General features: G+C 42.6%; 1 long non-coding RNA gene across 1 annotated transcript; it reads left to right on the top strand.

The window, feature by feature from the left end:
- The first annotated feature begins 15452 nt into the window (after positions 1-15452).
- LOC143010546 (uncharacterized) lies at positions 15453-18936 on the top strand. The gene is made up of 2 exons (XR_012964807.1): positions 15453-15766; positions 18595-18936. It is a non-coding gene; the product is annotated as an uncharacterized LOC143010546 (long non-coding RNA).
- The last annotated feature ends 236 nt before the right edge of the window (positions 18937-19172 follow it).

The raw sequence follows: 19172 nt of genomic DNA, 5'->3' as shown, positions 1-19172 counted from the left end.
TATAGGTTTGAAACCACACACAGTCTCCACGGCTGCCAGATCAGGTGCGTCTTTACTGTGTGTGTGTGTGTGTGTGTGTGTGTGTCTGTGTGCGTACGTGTATGTCATGGATGTGTCACATTCGGTCTTGTCGGGGATTAGTGGCATATGACATGATTCCACAGCACACGTGTTACATGTCAGATATGGATTATGTGTGTGTGTGTGTGTGTGTGTGTGTGTGTGTTTCTGTCAGCATCTTTGACATTGTGTGGGGTCTCACCTTGAGCACTGTCAGGGACCACAAAAAAGCAAACTAATGATTCTAGGTTACAGATGTATTAAAAAGGCTTTTCAAAATGTTGATATTTTTCCTGGGAATTTGATACTAGTAACAATTTACATTTACATCCGATACCGTTGCTTTCTAAACTGTAGCATCATCAACGTGAGGGGAAGCTGTAGCTTAAGCCGTGTGGTGAGCCCCAATTGTATACAATGGCACCACTACAAAGGAGAATCAATATGCAACCAACAATTGACCCGGACACTCAATTCAACACTTGAACAGAACTTTTTGTGTTAAAAATGTTCGGATCACTTAGTAAGGTTGAAGTCACAGTACAAGAATTTTCAAATGAATAATCGTATTTCAATAATCAGAACTGTGAATAAAAATGCGGTGGCGTGTGGATCCATACGTGCCGGCTCTTTGTGAATGCCCCAGCCTGCCTGTGACTCAGTCACGCCTCAGTACATTGGCTGCTCGTTAAGTGATTCGGTACATGAACGTCGTTACAGATGGATGCTCGCGCTGAGATGTAGCGCTCAGGTATCAGCAGAAGCTTGGTACTCATTCATCACAGGACAGCTGTGTGGATTCATTGACATATTTGCGAGTGTGTGGAGCTGATGAATGCTGTGTGAGCACATATCAGTGGATCTCATTTAATTTCTGCTGTACGCAGTCACATGAGGGAGAAAATGAAGTCAACATAAATTTTCCCTGGCTGACTGTGTGCTTATAAATAAAGCACGTTGGCACCGAGCGAAACCCTTTAAAGGTCCTTAAAGATCCTTAAAGGTCAAATCTGTGATCTGCAGGGTGTGAGAAAGAGAGAGGAGAAATGAGGAGGTGGGGGAATCAGGCAGGATAAATTTAATGAAACGTTGCGTGATGACAGACTCCATCCATCATCCACATGTGGCACAGTCTCCATGTGTGTGTGTGTGTGTGTGTGTGTGTGTGTGTGTGTGTATGGCTTCCTTGTTCACATTGGAAGGCTTTTGTCTTTTCCGTGGTTCCATTAATGCCATCAAGTTTCCCATTTTTTCTTTTGTGTCTGTGCTGTATTTGAAAAAGGGTTAAAACTCAACTACTGAACACCTTCACACCTTATGTCTACCTTCATCAAAAAAACATCTTCATCTACTCTGCCTCTTGGCACATACATGCTGTTGTTCGACTAGAGCTTACCCTCTTGGCACTTACCCATGTTGTTCTCTCCTGGGTACATCTTTGCATGTCAATGAAAATGTAAACAAAGCTGAATTTGGCACACTGTGGTGTTTTTTCTGCTTGTGTGTGTGTGGAACCTCCTCATTAACCCTTAGACTCGCCGTAAAGACCTCTAGAACCTCTTCATAGAGCTGTGGAACTCTACTAAAAGACCATATCATGCACCTGTGGAACCTCCAGAAGGACCACTAACCTCCTCCTGGACCTCAAGAGCCATCTCACAGACCGTTAGAGTGTGGATTTTGTTTTGTTGTATTTATGCTGACGGCAAAGCAGCTCCAAGTTCTCATCCCGTTAGTTTCGCCTTTTGGCTCTAAACCTGCAGCAGAGACGACACAAACTCTCATCTATATCTCATCTACAGCTTTACTGAACACGTGACATAGATGGAGCGTGTTTGCAGGCGCACTCTTCTATGCAGTGTTACGGTTTCGGCCTGTGGCCCCTGTGGAGCCTGTGAACGCAGTCTACGCCCGCCGCTCCTCCTCAGCAGGAGGCCTCTGGAGGTTTTCCTGACCCACATTTACTTATCTTCACCCAGCAGATTATCTCTCAAAACACCCTGTTAGTGTCTGTGTGTGTGTGTGTGTGTGTGTGTGTGTGTGTGTGTGTGTGTGTGTGTGTGTGTTTGTGTGTGTGTGTGTGTGTGTGTGTGAACATTATGTATGCGTGCATCATAAGCATTTGCCTGGACAAAGATGGTGGATTGCATGAGGAGAGTTCCACAGATGACACAGATTTGTCTATAGAAAATAGATCTGTGTGTGTGTGTGTGTGTGTGTGTGTGTGTACAGTAGATAAGGCAGAGCAGGCTGTTCTATTGTAAAAAACAGATGGAACGTATGGTGATGGGTTCGCTGCTGTTTCTCTTGTGGGAGGATCTTAGCAGTTCTTCATCGTTGGGAATTCCAGAATGTTTCCCTGGAAAGCTAAATGTATTTCCTGCTTGCCTATAGTTTTCAAAGTGTAAGTCCTGGAATCTAAACCCCTTTTTTAAAATTCACATCCATCCAATCAATGAATCCAACCATAAAAGTGAGAACACAACAGCGCATTGTTCATGTTGGACATAATGTTTAGGTCTGCATTATGGCCTCTGTTCTCTTGTGCTCCTCCTTCCTCTATCACTCCTTTCATCTCTCCGTCGCTCTCTTTACAGCTCTTTCTCCTTCTATTTTCCTCGCTCTATCACTCACAGATCTCTCTCTTATCAGCCATTTATGTTGTTCGCTGCTAAAATGGAGTGATAAGGGGGGGAGGGGGGGGCAGCGGTAAACACACACACACACTCACGCACAAAGACACACACACTCACCCTACAGTAGAAGAGGGAGTGGATTTAACAGAATGATATTAAAGTGGAGCAGTGCTGAGCGAGAGTTCTCTACATGCTCAGTGAGTCCAACAAGAGGAGAAACACATAAAGCACACAGTGTTTTCCAGGAAAAATGGAGCGTAAGGATGTAAGACAAAGTGGCAAGATAACAACGGCGGCTCATTACCACCATCTGATAAACCCGAAGCTACGAGTTCAGACCCACACAGAGGGTTGCAAAGCCCCAACAGAGTTTGATTCCCACAGCAGAGAAACCATAGGGATGAAATCAGAGCACAATACAATTGTTCAGCTGGTGCTGAAAATACACAATTATGTTACAGTCAAAGTATTTCAGTACAAAAATATGAAAATAACGTTTTTTATTTAAATGTTTTAGCTTTTTCCTCATCGGTTGAAATGCTGAGAAAAGTAGGAATTATGTTTTCTAATTGTGACTTTTTTCTGGTAAAATTTTGGCATTTTCTGTGAAATAGTACAACATAGTTCTGATGACGTTAACACGACTTTGACGTTGACATTTGATGTATTTTGCTGAAAAGTAGTAACTTAATTACTGTAAAATGTTGTTGATTTCTATAAATATTTCTACTTCACTTTCTTACATTTGTCCAACTTTTTTCACCAAAAATTTCAACTTTATTCTTGTAACATTGTAACACACACACACACACACACACACACACAGACACTCACACAGACACAGAAGCACAAGCACTTTGTATATGTATACTGTATGTCTCTCGCTCTCTCCCCCCCCCCCTCTCTCTTCTTCTTTCTCCGCTGAGGAAGAAGGGATATGCAAATTTTATAAAAAAAGACGTCAAAAATGGAGAGGGCAGAGGAAGAACATCAGGTCCCAAAGTCAGTCATAAAAGATGGACGAAGAGGTGATGGGGTGAGAGAGAGAGAGAGACACACACAGAGTGAACGAGAGAGGGAGAGAGAAGGAGAAAGAGAGAGAAAGAGATAGAGGGTGGGAGAGGGAGAGACATTAGAGAACATTACAGCTGCTGTCTGTCATTTCTTAAAGCTCCATCAATAATTGACCAATTATCCATAGACACATAATCCCATCCTTCACTTACTAAGTACAGTAAGTGAAGGATGGGACACACACACACACACACACACACACACACACACACACACGCACTGTATCTCTATGTCTCTCTTTCTCTCACACACACACTCAAGTGCTTCTGTGAAAGCTGCGCTGGGTGTTGAGAGCAATCGCCTTGCGTGAAATTCTGCGTGTGTTTCCTGTCAGTTTGCCTGATGTCACGCGTCCACAGATGCATGATGAATCGGCCGGCACGCCTGGTTTGACTCTCACTGCCGTAGAAATCACTGCCTTCCTGCGAATGCACACGCGTTACAGAGTGACACATTAGTAATTCAGTTTAAAGTACGACTGAACAGTAAATATCGGACTGAACACTAAGAGCTCATACCTCCAAGGTGGGGTGGCCCAATTACGCATAAATGGACAATGCCTATATGGATGGATGTCGAGACCAAAGGAATTCTTGGAAATAAGGTTTTTGATTGTACGAATCAAAGGTTTAAACTTTCTAGGCCAAAACGTACAAAGTGTGAACTGCTACCAAAATTGAAGAAAAGAAAAGGACACTTAAATACAATAAAAACAGAAAAATGTTTTGTAACACACCTTTAAGACCTGGTTGCTTGATATGATAAAATAGGATGCCTTCACTTTCAAAGGATTTTTTTTTGTGTGAGTAAGATGAGTGACCTATTCTTTCAAAAGATTTCCATTTTATTTCATATTTTGAATAAAACAGGTGACCTTTTCTTTCAAAGGATTTCCCCTTTATTTCGGTTTTGAATAAGATCGGTGACCTTATCTTTCAAAGGATTTCCATTTTATTTCTACTAAATCAAGTGTCTTACCCCTGCAGAGGCCACCGGGTTCTAAGCTAAAACAAAATAAAACAGGTAGTTAAATTAAGTTAAAAGGCCACTTAAATAATAGTAATAATTAAAAACAGAAAAGTTTAAAGAAGATTAAAACAAGCTAAAACAGAACATAGCAGGTAAAAATTAGGTTTGAGTTACAGTAAATTACAGTGCAGTGAAAGAGGATTTGGTTTAATTAAAGGTGGCGGTAAACAGAAAAGTCTTCAGACTTTAAAAGATGTGAGAGTTGCAGCTAACCTGCAGTTTTCTGGGAGCTTGTTCCAGATATGTGGAGCATAAAAACTGAACGCTGCTTCTGTATGCTTACTTTTGACTCTGGGGACAGAAAGCAGACCTGAACCTGACGATCTAATCTAGCAGAAGATCAGACATGTATTTTGGCCCTAACCATTCAGTGATTTATAATCCTGCAGTAGTATTTTGAAATCAATTCTTTGGCGGACAGGAAGCCAGTGTAAGGACCTCAGAAACTGGAGTGATGTGATCCAATTTCTTGGTCTTAGTGAGGACTCAAGCAGCGGGGTTCTGGATCAGCTGCAGCTGTCTGATGGACTTTTTAGGTAGACCTGTAAAGACCCCGTTACAGTAGTCGAGTCTACTGAAGATAAATGCATGGATGAGTTTTTCTGCTGAGACATAATTTTTGTCTTTGTTTAATTGAAGAAAATTCTGGCACATCCAGTCATTGATCAGTTCAATGCATTTACTTAGTGCTTGTATTGGACCATATTCTCCTGGTGACATGGTTATGTAAATTTGTGTCATCTGCATAATTATGGTAATTTATTTAGTTGTTTTCCATAATCTGAGCTTGTGGAAGCATGTAGATGTTAAACAGTAGAGGCCCCAGAATGGTGCCTTGGGGAACTCTGCGCGTTATATTTGTCTGTTCAGATGTGTAGATACAAAGTAGTCACTGTCCTTTAAATATACTTTAAACCAGTTCTGTGCCAGAAAGTCCTACCCAGTTTTCTAGTCGGTCTAGTAATATGTTGTGGTCGACCGTGTCAAATGCAGCACTGAGATCCAGTAATACCAATACTGAAATTCTGCCACTGTATGCGTTTATGTGGATGTCGTTGAATACCTTAACTAGTGCAGTCTCAGTGCTGTGGTGTGCTCGAAAACCTGACTGGAAGACATTTCAACAATTGTTTAGTGCCAGGAAGTTGTTCACCTGTTGAAAAACAGCTTTTTCAATTGTTTTACTTGAGAACTGGAGGTTTGATATGGGCCTGTAATTGTTCATCAACGACTAGTGTATATGATTCCTTTTTAAGAGTGGCTTGATGACGGCAGTCTTCAGGGTCTGTGGGAGGACACCTGACAGAAGAGATGCATTTACAATTTGTAGAAGGTCTGGGGCCATGCAGTTTGAGACATTTTTGAAAAAGCCTGTTGGTAGAATATCCAGGTAGCAGGAGGAGGATTTCAGATGTTGTATAATGTCCTTAAAAGGTTGTTATGGTTTATTGGATAAAATTGTGTCATGGTATTGGAGTTGATTTTAAGTGGACACAAAGACAACACATGTCCTGTACCTGATATAGAGGCACTGACTGCTTGTCTAATTTTCTGGATTTTGCCAGTGAAGAAGGAGGCAAATTCATTGCAGGCCCTGGTGGATAGAAGTCCAGTGGCTACTGAGACAGGAGGATTTGTCAGTCTGTCCACAGTAGCAAAGAGTACACGTGCACTATTATTGTTATTGGCGATGATGTCAGAGAAGAAGGATTGCCTTGCATTTCTCAGTTCCAGGTTATATGTGTGAAGTCTCTCTTTATAGATTTCATAATGAACCTGGAGATTTGTTTTTCGCCACTTGCGCTCAGCTATATGACACTTTCTTTTTTCCATTCTAACCAGTGTGGCATTTCTCCATGGAGATCTTTTCTTCACCTTATTGGGTGCAATGGCATCGATAACATTTGTAATTTTGGAGTTAAAGTTATCTACGAGCTCATTGACTGACATCCAAGAGAGGGTGGGTGTGTAAGAAAAATTCTGGTTAATATTTCACTGGTGTTTTCAGTGATGTACCATTTTGTGATTACCTCTGTTGAATATTTGTGTGCATGGAGATAGTGCTCTCAAAGAAAACACAGGAATGATCAGAAAGAGCAACATGGGTCACCACAACCTTAGAAATGTTCAGACCGTTGGAGAAAATTAGGTCCAATGTGTGTCCCTTGTTGTGTGTGGGCTCTGTCACATGCTGAATCAGTCCATAGTTATCAGGGACACAGCACAGTTCTTTGGTCCATCTGTCCTGGGGGTTGTCGACATGGATGTTAAAATCACCAACAATATCTACACAGTCAAAGTCGATGCAGATTACAGACAACAGTTCAGTGAAGTTGTCAAAAAAGGTTTATTTAGAAACATGGCTCGAGCTTTAAAATGTATGAAAGGGATTATTTGAATGTCACCGCAGTTACTCTTATCTCCACCACCACTTGTTATTGTGTGATTTACTGCAAGGTCGAAAGAATAATGCTTGAACCTGTCGAGTGTAAGAAGATGATAAAAGTCTGATCGAAAATTCAAGAATAAAGGAAAACAGGACCACACACGTGGAATCCCTTAAAGGATCTCGTCTGAGATCAATCTGAGCTTCACACACACAGAGAATATGGTCCACCTACATATACACACTGACACAGAGACACACACACATGCACACATGTACACAGACACACACTTGCGCTCCTTTTAAGTTAAAGATCAACAACATTCAGTCATGCAAACCTTTGAAGTCTAGGGTAACAGTGCACATGACACAGAAACATATAGCAAACACATACACACACACACACACACACACACATTTAACAAAACAATCCCACTGATTGCATACACCATTAAGATGTCATTCTCTGTTGTGTTTCCTATTTCAAATGTAATATATCTTAAATGTCCAACAATTAATACAGTACCAACCAAACCAAATAAGAAATAATAAAACCGTATCCTTTCGCTTAAGAGCACAGAATGCTGCACAGATACTGTACTTTCTCAGTTGGTATGTCATTCTTCTCTTTGAGTGTGTGTGTGTGTGTGTGTGTGTGTGTGTGTGTGTGCAGGCAGTTGTCAAATTTCGTTTTTATTATGAAACATAATTGAAATGAAAATGTATTAAGAATCGTTAACAACTGTGACAAAGAACATCTACTTGAGCACTGTGTGTGTGTGTGTGTGTGCGTGTGTGTGTGTGTGCCTGTAACGAGATGGGGCACAGTGAGTGACTCTGTCCCCTCTGCCTTCATGTTTCAATTTACCATAATGATGCTGCCACTGAGGCTCGACCTGCCACAGCGTCCGCTCAATTATCTCAGCAGAGCAAAATTAGGTCCGGCCTCTGGGGAAAAAGAGGAATCGGTGGATTAAGTGTTGGGAACGAAGCGGAAACGGGAAAAAGAGGAGAAGGATGACAAGGAAAGAGGAGAGCAAAAAAATGACAAGCTCAACACATCAAAGACTGTCCACAGCTCTGCATATGTGTGTGTGTGTGTGTGTGTGTGTGTGTGTGTGTGTGTGTGTGTGTGTGTGTGTGTGTGCGCGTGTGTGTGTGTGTCTGTGTCTTTGTCTGTGTGTGTGTGTGTGTCTCTGTCTGTGTGTCTGTGTGTCCGTGTGTTTATGTTGTCGTGTTTTGTACCATCCAAATGATAGTACCTGAAAACTCAAACCGAAACTCCCCAAGCCAGTAGTGGGGGGTGCGAGGTATTGCAAGGGGCTGGGGGCTCGACAAGAGAGAAATTCTGTTGAAAGTGGAGTTTGGAAGCTAAAAGTGTGTGTGTGTGTGTGTGTGTGTGTGTGTGTCTGTGTGTGAGTGTGTGTGTATGTGAAGATTCTTATCTACAAAAGGGGGGCCCAGAAAAAGTTTGGGAATCACTGCCTTAAGCTATAATCACAAAACAAATACTCTGTACATTCAATGAAAGGAAAGGCGAGGAGATGAAGAGTGTGGAGGAGGGGAAGAAAGAGAAGGAGAAGACAGAGAAGGAGATGAGCGTGGAATTCTCTCTCCATGTTGTGCAATGGGATTATGTAAAGAATGAGAAAGGAGAGGTAACACGAATAGAGAAAGAGAGAGAGACAGATAGACAGGGAGAGAGAGAGAGAGAGAGAGAGAGAGAGAGAGAGAGAGAGAGAGAGAGAGAGAGAGAGAGAGCATCTGTCATGCCTCCAACAAAGGAGATCAGATCCTCTTTGATGCAGAGCGACTGTATGATGAAGTACTCATGCTGCACTTCATCGGCTTTCAGGATCAACTCTCACTCTCTTCCCCTCTGTCTCTCTCTTTCTCCCTCTGTCGCTCTCCCTCTCTCTCTGTGAGAAGATTAAACCGTCCACCACATGCTGAGCCACTTTGTGTTTTCGCTGTGTCTTTGGGGAAAAGACGACATGTGTCTCATGTTGCGTCTTCTCTAATCATTCATTCTCAAACATCTTCAGCTGGAGCCGCTGCTCCACAAACAAGCCTGCAGTCACCACGGCCAGCAGGAATCAAGGTGATGATGATCAGTATCACGGTACTGTTGGTTTGGAGTGAGTTGGGCCAATCGGGAGCGAGGTAGAGTTTGTCTGGGCTCAGTTCAGCCAATTGGCATCAAGGAACCATAAAACTGTATCAACTTCTACCAGAAGCTGATACAGTTTTTATAAATCCACACAGTCACGTGGACGTGACCTCGTTTTCTGTCCATCCGTCAAACGAGCGATCCATTTTTCCACCACCTGCTCGCCAATCATGACTTATATTGAATCGCTGATTCCCCATCCATTATTTGTTTCCCACCCGGCACGACGCACAGAGGAACATCAATCATGAGTATGACTGTTAAAGCTGCAAGAGAGCCTGAGCGTGTGTATGCTGATGGACAGTCCATTCACACACACACACACAGACACACACACACACACACACACACACACACACACACACACACACACACACACACATACACACACACACACACACATACACATATCTAGCGGCTATTTCCTCCAAGGGCAGGATTAAGTGTGGTTAGCATTCATGAGGCATCTTGGGAGTCTTCATTTATGTGGCTGTGACCTTCTAAATTAACCTGGATTAACTTCGCCTTAAGGGAGGTGAAAGACACACACACCCACACACACCCACACACACGCACACTCTCGCTTAATTCATCCTGGCAAAAGCAATTTCCACCCCTATCCCAGTTTTATATTATATATATATAATTCACACACACACACACACACACACACACACACACACACACACACACACGCACACACACACACATATATAAACATAACATATGCACACACACACACACAAGCACATATTCACATTGTAGCCTTTAAGCTGTGAGCAATATGAAGGAAATGCATCCAAAAACCATGACAGGAAAACAAAGCTAATATGTAAAACAGTTTAGTGTTTCAATTCTGTTCTATAGCAACTGCAGATTTTTGTTTATATTTCCTCTCTGAACCCGATATTAGCTTCAGTTAACATTACGCTCCATCATTAACTACCTGAGCTCCATTCACCTTCATTTGTTATGTTGCGAATATGGAGGATATTGTCCTGAAACGCAGCGCAAAGCAGAAAGGGACAGCTTGTTTTTGAGTAGCTTGTTCAATGTTTCTGAATTAAACGGCAGACAACCCCATCAAAACTCGGTTAAAATTCAATTGAATATGGCTGTTTTGTGTATTTGTATGTGTGGCACATGAAATGCATCAGTTGTTATTAAACGTTGCATAACTGCCAGTTAGGAAGCGAGCTAGCAATCTAGGTGATGGATGGTTACTTGTATTAACTTTTCCAGCGACCGGCGACAATACAGGTAATAAATGAGACATTTGCAAATACTTGGATTAAGTCTTCTTGCGAAATAGTGAATAGTACCTTTAAAATGTATGCACTCTACTGCTTAAAAGATTTTGTAGAAATCTTCAACAATGCAAACGTTTATCCGTGTTTTGGCCTTTCAACAAATAAATATTTGAAAAGGTGTTGACCGAAAGGTTTACATTAACTTTAATGTTTGCTTTGTCGTAATCTGCGAATATTGAATTAATGGGCGGCTCTGAAGTCATTCAAATTAAAATAAAACGAGTCAATGAAGGGTTGAATTTGCGGTCTCTAATTAGTTTAGCTTTTGTTTTTTCTGTTATTGTAGTCATGAAATTTTAATTGGCTTGCTGCACGCTGGCACAGAATCATAAATCAGACAAATTGGACAAAGTGTGTTGATAGAAATAGAATAAATAGAAAATATAACATAATGGAGTCACTCAGTGCATTTAGGTGGAAGTGGTGAACCAACGCAGAGCACAAAGGAAACATGCAGTTGTCTAATGACAGCACTCAGACAGATATGTGGTCTGTGTGTGTGTGCGTGTGTGTGTGGACTAGAAGCTAAAATAGGATGAATAAAGGACTCTCGATAGCTGTAAGGAGGGAGATGAATAGGGTAAATGGGGCATTAAGGCAAAACACACACATACATGGCGCGCACACACTCGCGTACACACACACTTAAGATTCTTTTCATATACTACACTGGATTTACTGCAAACTATATTGGGTCTGCAGTCTATACTAGACTTGACTGTAGACTGGATCGACAATATCCATACTACATCCATACTATACCTCTCTGCATGACTTATATTGGGTATTTAGGGGATCCATACGTTCTGTGTCTCTGCTGGGTGTGGATGAGAAATGATATGAAGGATGAACTCAGAGACAGAACCATCCAGAGACAAATAATTCTTAGTAAACTGTGAGATTTGTAATATGGGGACACACACACACGCACAGAACATTCATGTATGCCGTCCATTTGCAGCCAACATCTACTTGTTCAACCAGGAATCCATAATCCATCTTAATTCCCTCTGCCTTATCCAGGAGATGGTAAAACACACACACTCACTACACACACACACACTCAGCAGGCAGGGTGTGCGCGCATAACTTGTCTGATGTATTAAATCAAATCAGATTATGAATCCAATCTGACCTTTACCAGCATCTGCTCTCATCTGTTCATCTCTCTGTCTCTCTGTCTCTTCTCTCTCTCTCTCTCTCTCTCTCTCACACTCTGTCTCCCCCTCCCTCTCTTCTCTCTCTCTCTCTCTCTCTCTCTCTCTCTCTCTCTCTCTCTCTCTTTCCCTTGGTCTCTCTCGGTCTCTCTCTCGGTCTCTCTCTCTCTCTCTCTCACCCCCTCTCGCTGTTTCTGTCTGTGTCGCTCACTCTCCTACCCTCTCTCTCTCTCTCTCTCTCTCTCTCTCTCTCCCCTCTCTCAGTCTCTCTCTCTCTCTGTCTCTCTCTCTCTGTCTCTTTATATCTTTTTTATCTTCTCTCAGAGAACTAATTAGAAAATCCCGGGTTGCCTTTCTCTCTCTGGATCAACGGCCTCTTTAAGACAGTATGATTAACACTTGGCACTCTCTCGTCTGTAATGAGCTCAATTATTGATTATCCATAGATCAGTCCACTTTTTTGATCAAAGCGACAACCCAGCAGCTGCAAATCTGTCACTGTTTATTCCTCGGCTCAAAAGACCAAAGATGTTAGTGGAGTCATTAAAGAAGACTGTAGATCAACCAGCGAGGACGAAGGCAGGCGAGGAAATGGAGAAACCTCAGCTTTGAATAGAAGAATGCAGAATACAAAGGGTTAGGCAGGATAGGAGTGTCCACTTTTTTATTTAACCACGACCATCATCTTTCCCGAAATGACCATGTAACAATAGTTCTCTAGAACCTCCTCTGCTACTTCCACTACATTTTGAGGATCCCTGGGACTTACTCAAGGACGCTGATGATGTCCTCAAAGAACAGCAGAACCTGCCAACTCACCCAATGAACCTTCTCACCTGCTCAACCATATTTTCATACTCAGGGCCACCAACATGTTCAAAGAAACCTTTAGAAACACTCCTGAAGCGTCCTGGAGAACCTTGGAAATCACCTTAAGGATGAGTAGAACATATTGTAGTATCTTTAAGTCAAGTCAAGTCGACTATATTGGTCATCAATTTGACATAAGGGAAAATTCCCTGCCCCCGCCCAAAACTCTCTATGAAGACGGGGAAACTCCTGAAAAAACCTTGATAAAAGGAAGAAACCTCGGGAGAGGCAATTGCAAGAGACAAACCCCCTCTACCAACGGCTAGATGTGCAATAGGAACTTCCAGTGGGATCATACAAAAGTACAATAACGCATGCAAAGCAGTAAACAGTCATGCATTACAATTAGGTGTTGAAAGACACATTGGACCTTCAGTGTTCCCTCTGACCTGCCCTGAGAACCATACACTGCCTGTCCTGGAACCTCTGCCTGGACAGCCAGGTGACCCATAGAACCACCTCAAACAACCCAAGAACTAATCAATTGACTCCAAGAACCTCCCTACAACCGAATCAAGGACCTTTTGAACCTTATGGATGCCTTCATGTTCAAAGACCTCTGATCAAAATGCCGATTACTTAGACATCCTTGAGGACCCCTGGGACCTCTTTAAGGAACTAATTCAGATGGGAATAAACTGGGTGAGGGGATCACCACATCTTCTCATGGAAAACTAATCCCTTCTGAAGTGTCTCATAAGATGTTGAACAATGATGATCATGAGGATGATGATGAACGTCTCTTTTGGTTTCAAGTCAAGCTTTATGGATAGTCAACAGCTCCGTTTGTGGGATTAAAATCTCAGAAGCCCCGAGCATGAAAATAATAATAAGATCCTTGTAATCCATCCTGAATTATACATGAGGCCCTAGGAGAGAAGCTCAGCATCCCATCTTCCTTCCACCTTGTGTGTGAATATTTTACTAGAAACCCAACCAGGGTTGTGTATCAGCCATTTCCAAGTCTCATTTCTTGTCCAGGTGGCTGCTCTGGAGTTTCCAGTGAGGCTCATACGGTGACAGTGGAGTTGTGTTTTCCTCTGAGCAGCGCCACTCCAGCAGCACATTCGAGATTTGAGACCTGCCTGTTACAAGCTTAACAACATTTCCTCTTAATACCGACAGCTGTTATCTTGGAGCACAGCTGGAGGACTGAATAAGAAATAAGAAAGCATGTCCTGCTGGTGGGTGCACATTATGGATAGAGTCTATATGTTATTGAATTATACTGCAGGGAGGCTGTTCGTGTCTGTGGAATTCCAGGACTGGAGTTAATCACAGCTGAAAATGTTGTTATTCATCCTACGTTACCATGGTTTATTAAAAGGATAATGTGTTAGTGGTTATGTGTGTGTGTGTGTGTGTGTGTGTGTGTGTGTGTGTGTGTGTGTGTGTGTTTGTGTGTGTGGTGGTGGTGGTGGTGGGGGGGGGGTGTCTCCTAGAATAGAATTGTCATCTCTCAAACACGGTCACTATTGCACCTGAACTACGCCCCTGGAGACGTTCTGTTGCTATCTGATATTGGATTTAACATCGTTTACATATTTGCACACACACACACGCACACACACACACACACACACACACACACACACACACACACACACACACACACACACACCAGTGACCTTCTCAGCAAACCCTAATTGTTCCCTTCTGTCCATCAGAGCACAGCAAGACAGGTTCAGCAAGCAGGAATTAAAGAGTGTAATTAAAGGGTAAATAAATAGAGGGTAAATAAAGGATTAAAAAATGATTACACTTTCAGATTTCGACAGGACACAAACACACACACACAAAAGTGTTTCAGGTTACATTGTGATAACTATCCATGTGTATGGAGCAGCAACAGCCAACAAACAGTGGTTTTTTATCTTTGTATCAGGCTGACTTTTCTTCGCCGCTATCTGAGCCGCCAATCAGAGGACGCTTTACTTATAGGTTACCCTGGTAGACGGTTGCCGAGGAGAAGCAGCGAAATGCCAAAGAAGCAGAAAACAAGAAAGCTTTCTCAATACTGAAATAGTTTTGGCTGGTCAATGATTGGCCTCCAGCCCTCAAGTCGCTCTGTGTGACCATGCGACATTGCAGGTTTGAGTCCCGAATGTGACCTTTGTCGTGTGGGATTTCCTATCCGTGTAGAAATGTAGAAATGCCACGGAGATTATGTCAGATAAAGGTTTCTGTGTCGCCAAAACAACAACGCAGTAAGTAGAGCATTTAACATGTTTTCACAGAGCTGGAGGGAGTACTCTGATACTCGAGTAAAGTAAAGTAAAGGTCAGTAAGTAAACGTCAATATGTAATGAAGAATCTGCAGTAAAAGTTCTCTGAGTCAAGAAGATGAGACTTTCTTATTTAAGCGTGATTGTCATGGTAATTTCCCTGTGTGGCTTATTTACATTTTTCCACCTCTGCCCACATGGCCGACTGTAATGCGAGCGGTAAGTCTGTCAGAGCGGTAATGGCAAACACCAGAGGGCGCCAAACACTACACGCCGCTGCTTTAATTTCTATTACGAGGTGGATTTCAAATGTTATGTCTCTTTCTTATTGATTTATCGCATTTAAACAAACCTGCAGGAATTCCGTGCTTGTGTGATTGACCTCCTTTACAACCTTTACAGTAACAAATGTTTCATCTGATTCACTCTGATGTGCTAAACTACCACACGGTGTTTGATATCTAAGTTCAAACTGTTCCCGACTTCTGATCTATTATTTAGCAATCTCACTATGGAAAAATATGAATCATTTAGGTTTCTTATCATTAAACACAAGCCACCTAATGAAAGCTGACAGTTTCCACTCGTGCTGTGGTTTCTATCCAGATACTTAAAGAATTCATGAGGAGCAGCACTGTTTTGGTTTGAGCCCAAACACGTGTTGTTACATGGGTTCAAAAGTCAGAAGTTCAAGCTATCAAACCCAGAGCCAACAAACAGACACAAGAGATGAACGATACGATCAACGATCATGTGGGAAACAGCAGGCTTTTTTCAGTTTGGTCCAAATCGTGTCCAATTGGAGTCCAAAACAAGACAGACAAAGAACTCAAGACGAAACATCAAACGGTATTTTGTATCATATTGTATTGATCATTTATTAATATTTGTGTGTTCCCAATTCAGTCATGTGATGTTGGCTGGTGTTATGGGGATTTGGTCTTCAGTTGGTCCTTGTATGGAGCCATGCAGATTCTTTAGAAGAAGAAGGAGAAGAATAAGAAGAGCAGTTTGCCTTGCTCACTCGACAGTGTCCTGGAGGCAAACTGGCAACTCTCCAGCTGCCAGTCCACTTTCTTGGTCCATACAGGACTCTAACCGGCGACCCTCCAAGCTGAGTCCCTATGGACTGAGCAACTGCCGCGCCCCACTCCTTTGGTGAATCCGACTGAAACAGTACTAGAATTTAAAATTAAAAGCAGTGACATAGTCAAAGAGAAATCTGCTGAGGTCCTCCCTCCTATTCCCAGTGTGACACCTATTTACGTTATGGAGGAGATAACGTGACGCTGCTGTTTTAGCAGCAGATAAGTAGCGCATTTATGCGTTCATATTTACGTTTTCAAATCAGAGGATAAACAGCAGTCTGACGTTTGGTTTAGAAACAAGTGTATTTAAGAAAATGCAGCTATGTGAGGAATTCAGGACAGAAGATAAATCAGACAATTTCTCTTCCTGTTATTCAGGCTGATAAAGTTTAACTGCAAGTCTGATGTGGTGTAGACTGACTTGGGCTTTTTTGGTAAAAGTTGCCAGAGTGAAAGCTCTGTAGGAAATAAGCAGTATAAGTATTGTTACTGAAAGTATTTTTGATGTTGTTTATGTTCATGTGTTCAGTTCTTTCAAGTCAGCTGAAAACCTTCTGTCTCTAGATTGGAGGATTCCCATCTTTTTGGATCAAATGTTTAGAATGAAAGGAATGAATGAAGAAATGGATGGATGGATGGATGGATGGATGGATGGTGTTTTCTTTATCAGATTCCAGCTCTGCAGGTTTAAACTGTTATTTGCTGCTAGTGTGAGTAAACTTTACAAATAACAGTCATAAATCTCCTCTAGCGCCTGAAAGTTGGTTTCTAATCTTGCTGGGGAGACTGAAAATATCAATAAATCATATACTGATTCTAATGAAACTGTGTGCAGCTTGGACATAATCTAGGAAAGGAGCCAGTAAAGTTTTCGCCATGTTCAGGATGTGAATCTCAGCGTTACGACTTGGAATCTGTGATTTAGGATGAGCTGAAAATGTGGTAAAATATTTTGTGGCAGCGATGAAACGTTTGTGAATTTCTTGTGGTCATCAGTAGAATTCTGTTTTTCGGGTTTCACAGGACTTGACTGTGTTCTTTGTGGGTTTGTTTGTGTAAATCTTCCCAAAGCACAGGAACGTTTCACATTTCTCCAGGATGAACTTCCGAGAATACCAGGGTATTCTGGTTGTTGCTTGGAGCGTCATGCAGATTAAAGCCGCGGTTAAGCAGCCGGTGTGGCATCTCTGCTTTCATGAAGACGAGCGATTCTCCACACCTCAGAGTTTATTCTTCTCCCGCTGCTCCGGGCGGGACGACGGCAGGAAGAACGACAAGTGGGAAAACTGCTGAGGAGCACTGTGAGGTATTTAAGCTAAATTGCGCATCCGTCATCTCAGGAAAGAGAGACGAAGACATTCACCAGTAACAACAACGCCTGGGGTCTGCTGACAGGAAAGTGGGTGGAATTGTCTTTTATTCGAATTGTCTGTGATGATTTATCAAGTTTCGTTGTTCGGTGAGATCGCAAAGGACCCAAAAGGGATCTCAGGCCTGTGAAGTCAGGGATTGCTTAATAATTATTAGTTGGCATTGAACCCTTATAAAGTACGATCTGAACAAAATGAACGTTTGGCTTAGTGAGTGTTTTGCTTGTTCAGCCTTGTTGGAGGTATGAGCTGTACGACGATGACCTCAAAGCAGAAACTTGTGAGCACAGAGTCAATCAGTCAGTCAGTATTTGCTGCTGCGATGAGAGAGATGGTTTAGGCTCAGAGCGACTTGTGAGATCTCCTGTTTCACTCCCGTCCTCAGCCTTGGCGCCACTCGGCGAGGTGAGTCGAGGACGTTTGGACGCCACTCAGGTGAATTATGGGCTGAATGTTAACCTGGAAACACACTGACGAGCTGTAACAGGTTGATGTTTGGCAAATGGAGTGGAAACTCCATCAGCTTCAAGTGCACACTCACAAACACACACACACACACGCGCACACGCGCACACGCACGCACGCACGCACGCGCGCACACACACACACACACACACACACACACACTGTTAAAGTTTTGTCACTCTGGATTGAGATGAAACAGGTTTTATTTTAAGCAGCAGCACAGCCTGACTGACTTAAGAGGGATAATGCAGTGTGTGTGTGTGTGTGTTCGTATATGTGTATGTGTGTGTGTGAGAGAGAGAGAGAGTGAGAGAGGGGCACAGAGGGAGCCGTTTAAAATAAGACAGGAAAAATTAAGAGCAGGGTCATGAGGAACAAGAAAAGGAGGAAGATGAAATGGGCAAAGGAAGGAGCAGAAATCAAGGGAGCAAATGGAGAACAAAACTGACGAGGGGGAGGAAGGGAGAATGGAAAAAGAAGAAGAGAGGGGGCAGGTCAGTAAAATGAAAGAGGACAAGAAAGGAGTTAGAGAGAGAGAGAGAGAGAGAGAGAGAGAGAGAGAGAGAGAGAGAGAGAGAGATGGGAAGAGTTTATTTTTGGGTCTGTACAGTAGAGATGAATTAAAGCGAGACAGACAAGGTCAACAAAGTGTGTGTGTGTCATCATTTAGCAAGGAAGGAAAGCATCATCTCTCTCTCTCTCTCTCTCTCTCTCTCTCTCTCTCTCTCTCTCTGTGTCTTTCTCTCCTTCCCAGGGAAAAACCATTCAGTAACACCTCCCTCTCTCATCCCTCCATCCCTCTGTCTCTAATATGCTGCCACGGCTATGACAAGGGACGGACAAATGATCGTCCCTGAACCATGCGTCTTCTGTCTGTCACACACGTGCTGTGGTTTCGGTGGCTGCACATTAAAAATGCATTGGGAGCCAATTAGCTTTCACCCAAAGCTCTACGAGGTGCGGAAAAAGGAAGGAAGAGGGGGAGGAAGAGGAGAAGGACGTAAACAAGGAAAACAATGAGCAATGACAGAAGCAGATACAGAGGCAAGGAAGAAGGAAAGAAGGACAGAATGACAGAAGGAAAGAAGGAAAGAAGTCATCGTCTGTGTGTGTCACGCAAATCCCCAGAGATTCACCAAAACACACCAATTACAGCAGAGCAGTGTGTGTGTGTGTGTGTGTGTATACCTGCTTGAGATTTTAATTTGTAAAGAGGTTTAGATTAAAGGAAAACGGAGGGAAAATGCGATAATACTGGAGCGTAGCAATGCAGCAAAAGAATGAGCAAAGAATGTGTGTGTGTGTGTGTGTGTGTGTGTGTGTGTGTGTGTG

This window comes from Genypterus blacodes, unplaced genomic scaffold (assembly GCF_046128005.1).
Source record: "Genypterus blacodes isolate CSIRO-AG114 ecotype Tasmania unplaced genomic scaffold, CSIRO-AGI_Gbla_v1 ptg000129l_1, whole genome shotgun sequence".
Taxonomy (NCBI): domain Eukaryota; kingdom Metazoa; phylum Chordata; class Actinopteri; order Ophidiiformes; family Ophidiidae; genus Genypterus; species Genypterus blacodes.
Note: the sequence above shows the minus strand (reverse complement) of the source record. Positions and strands in the feature narration are given on the sequence as shown.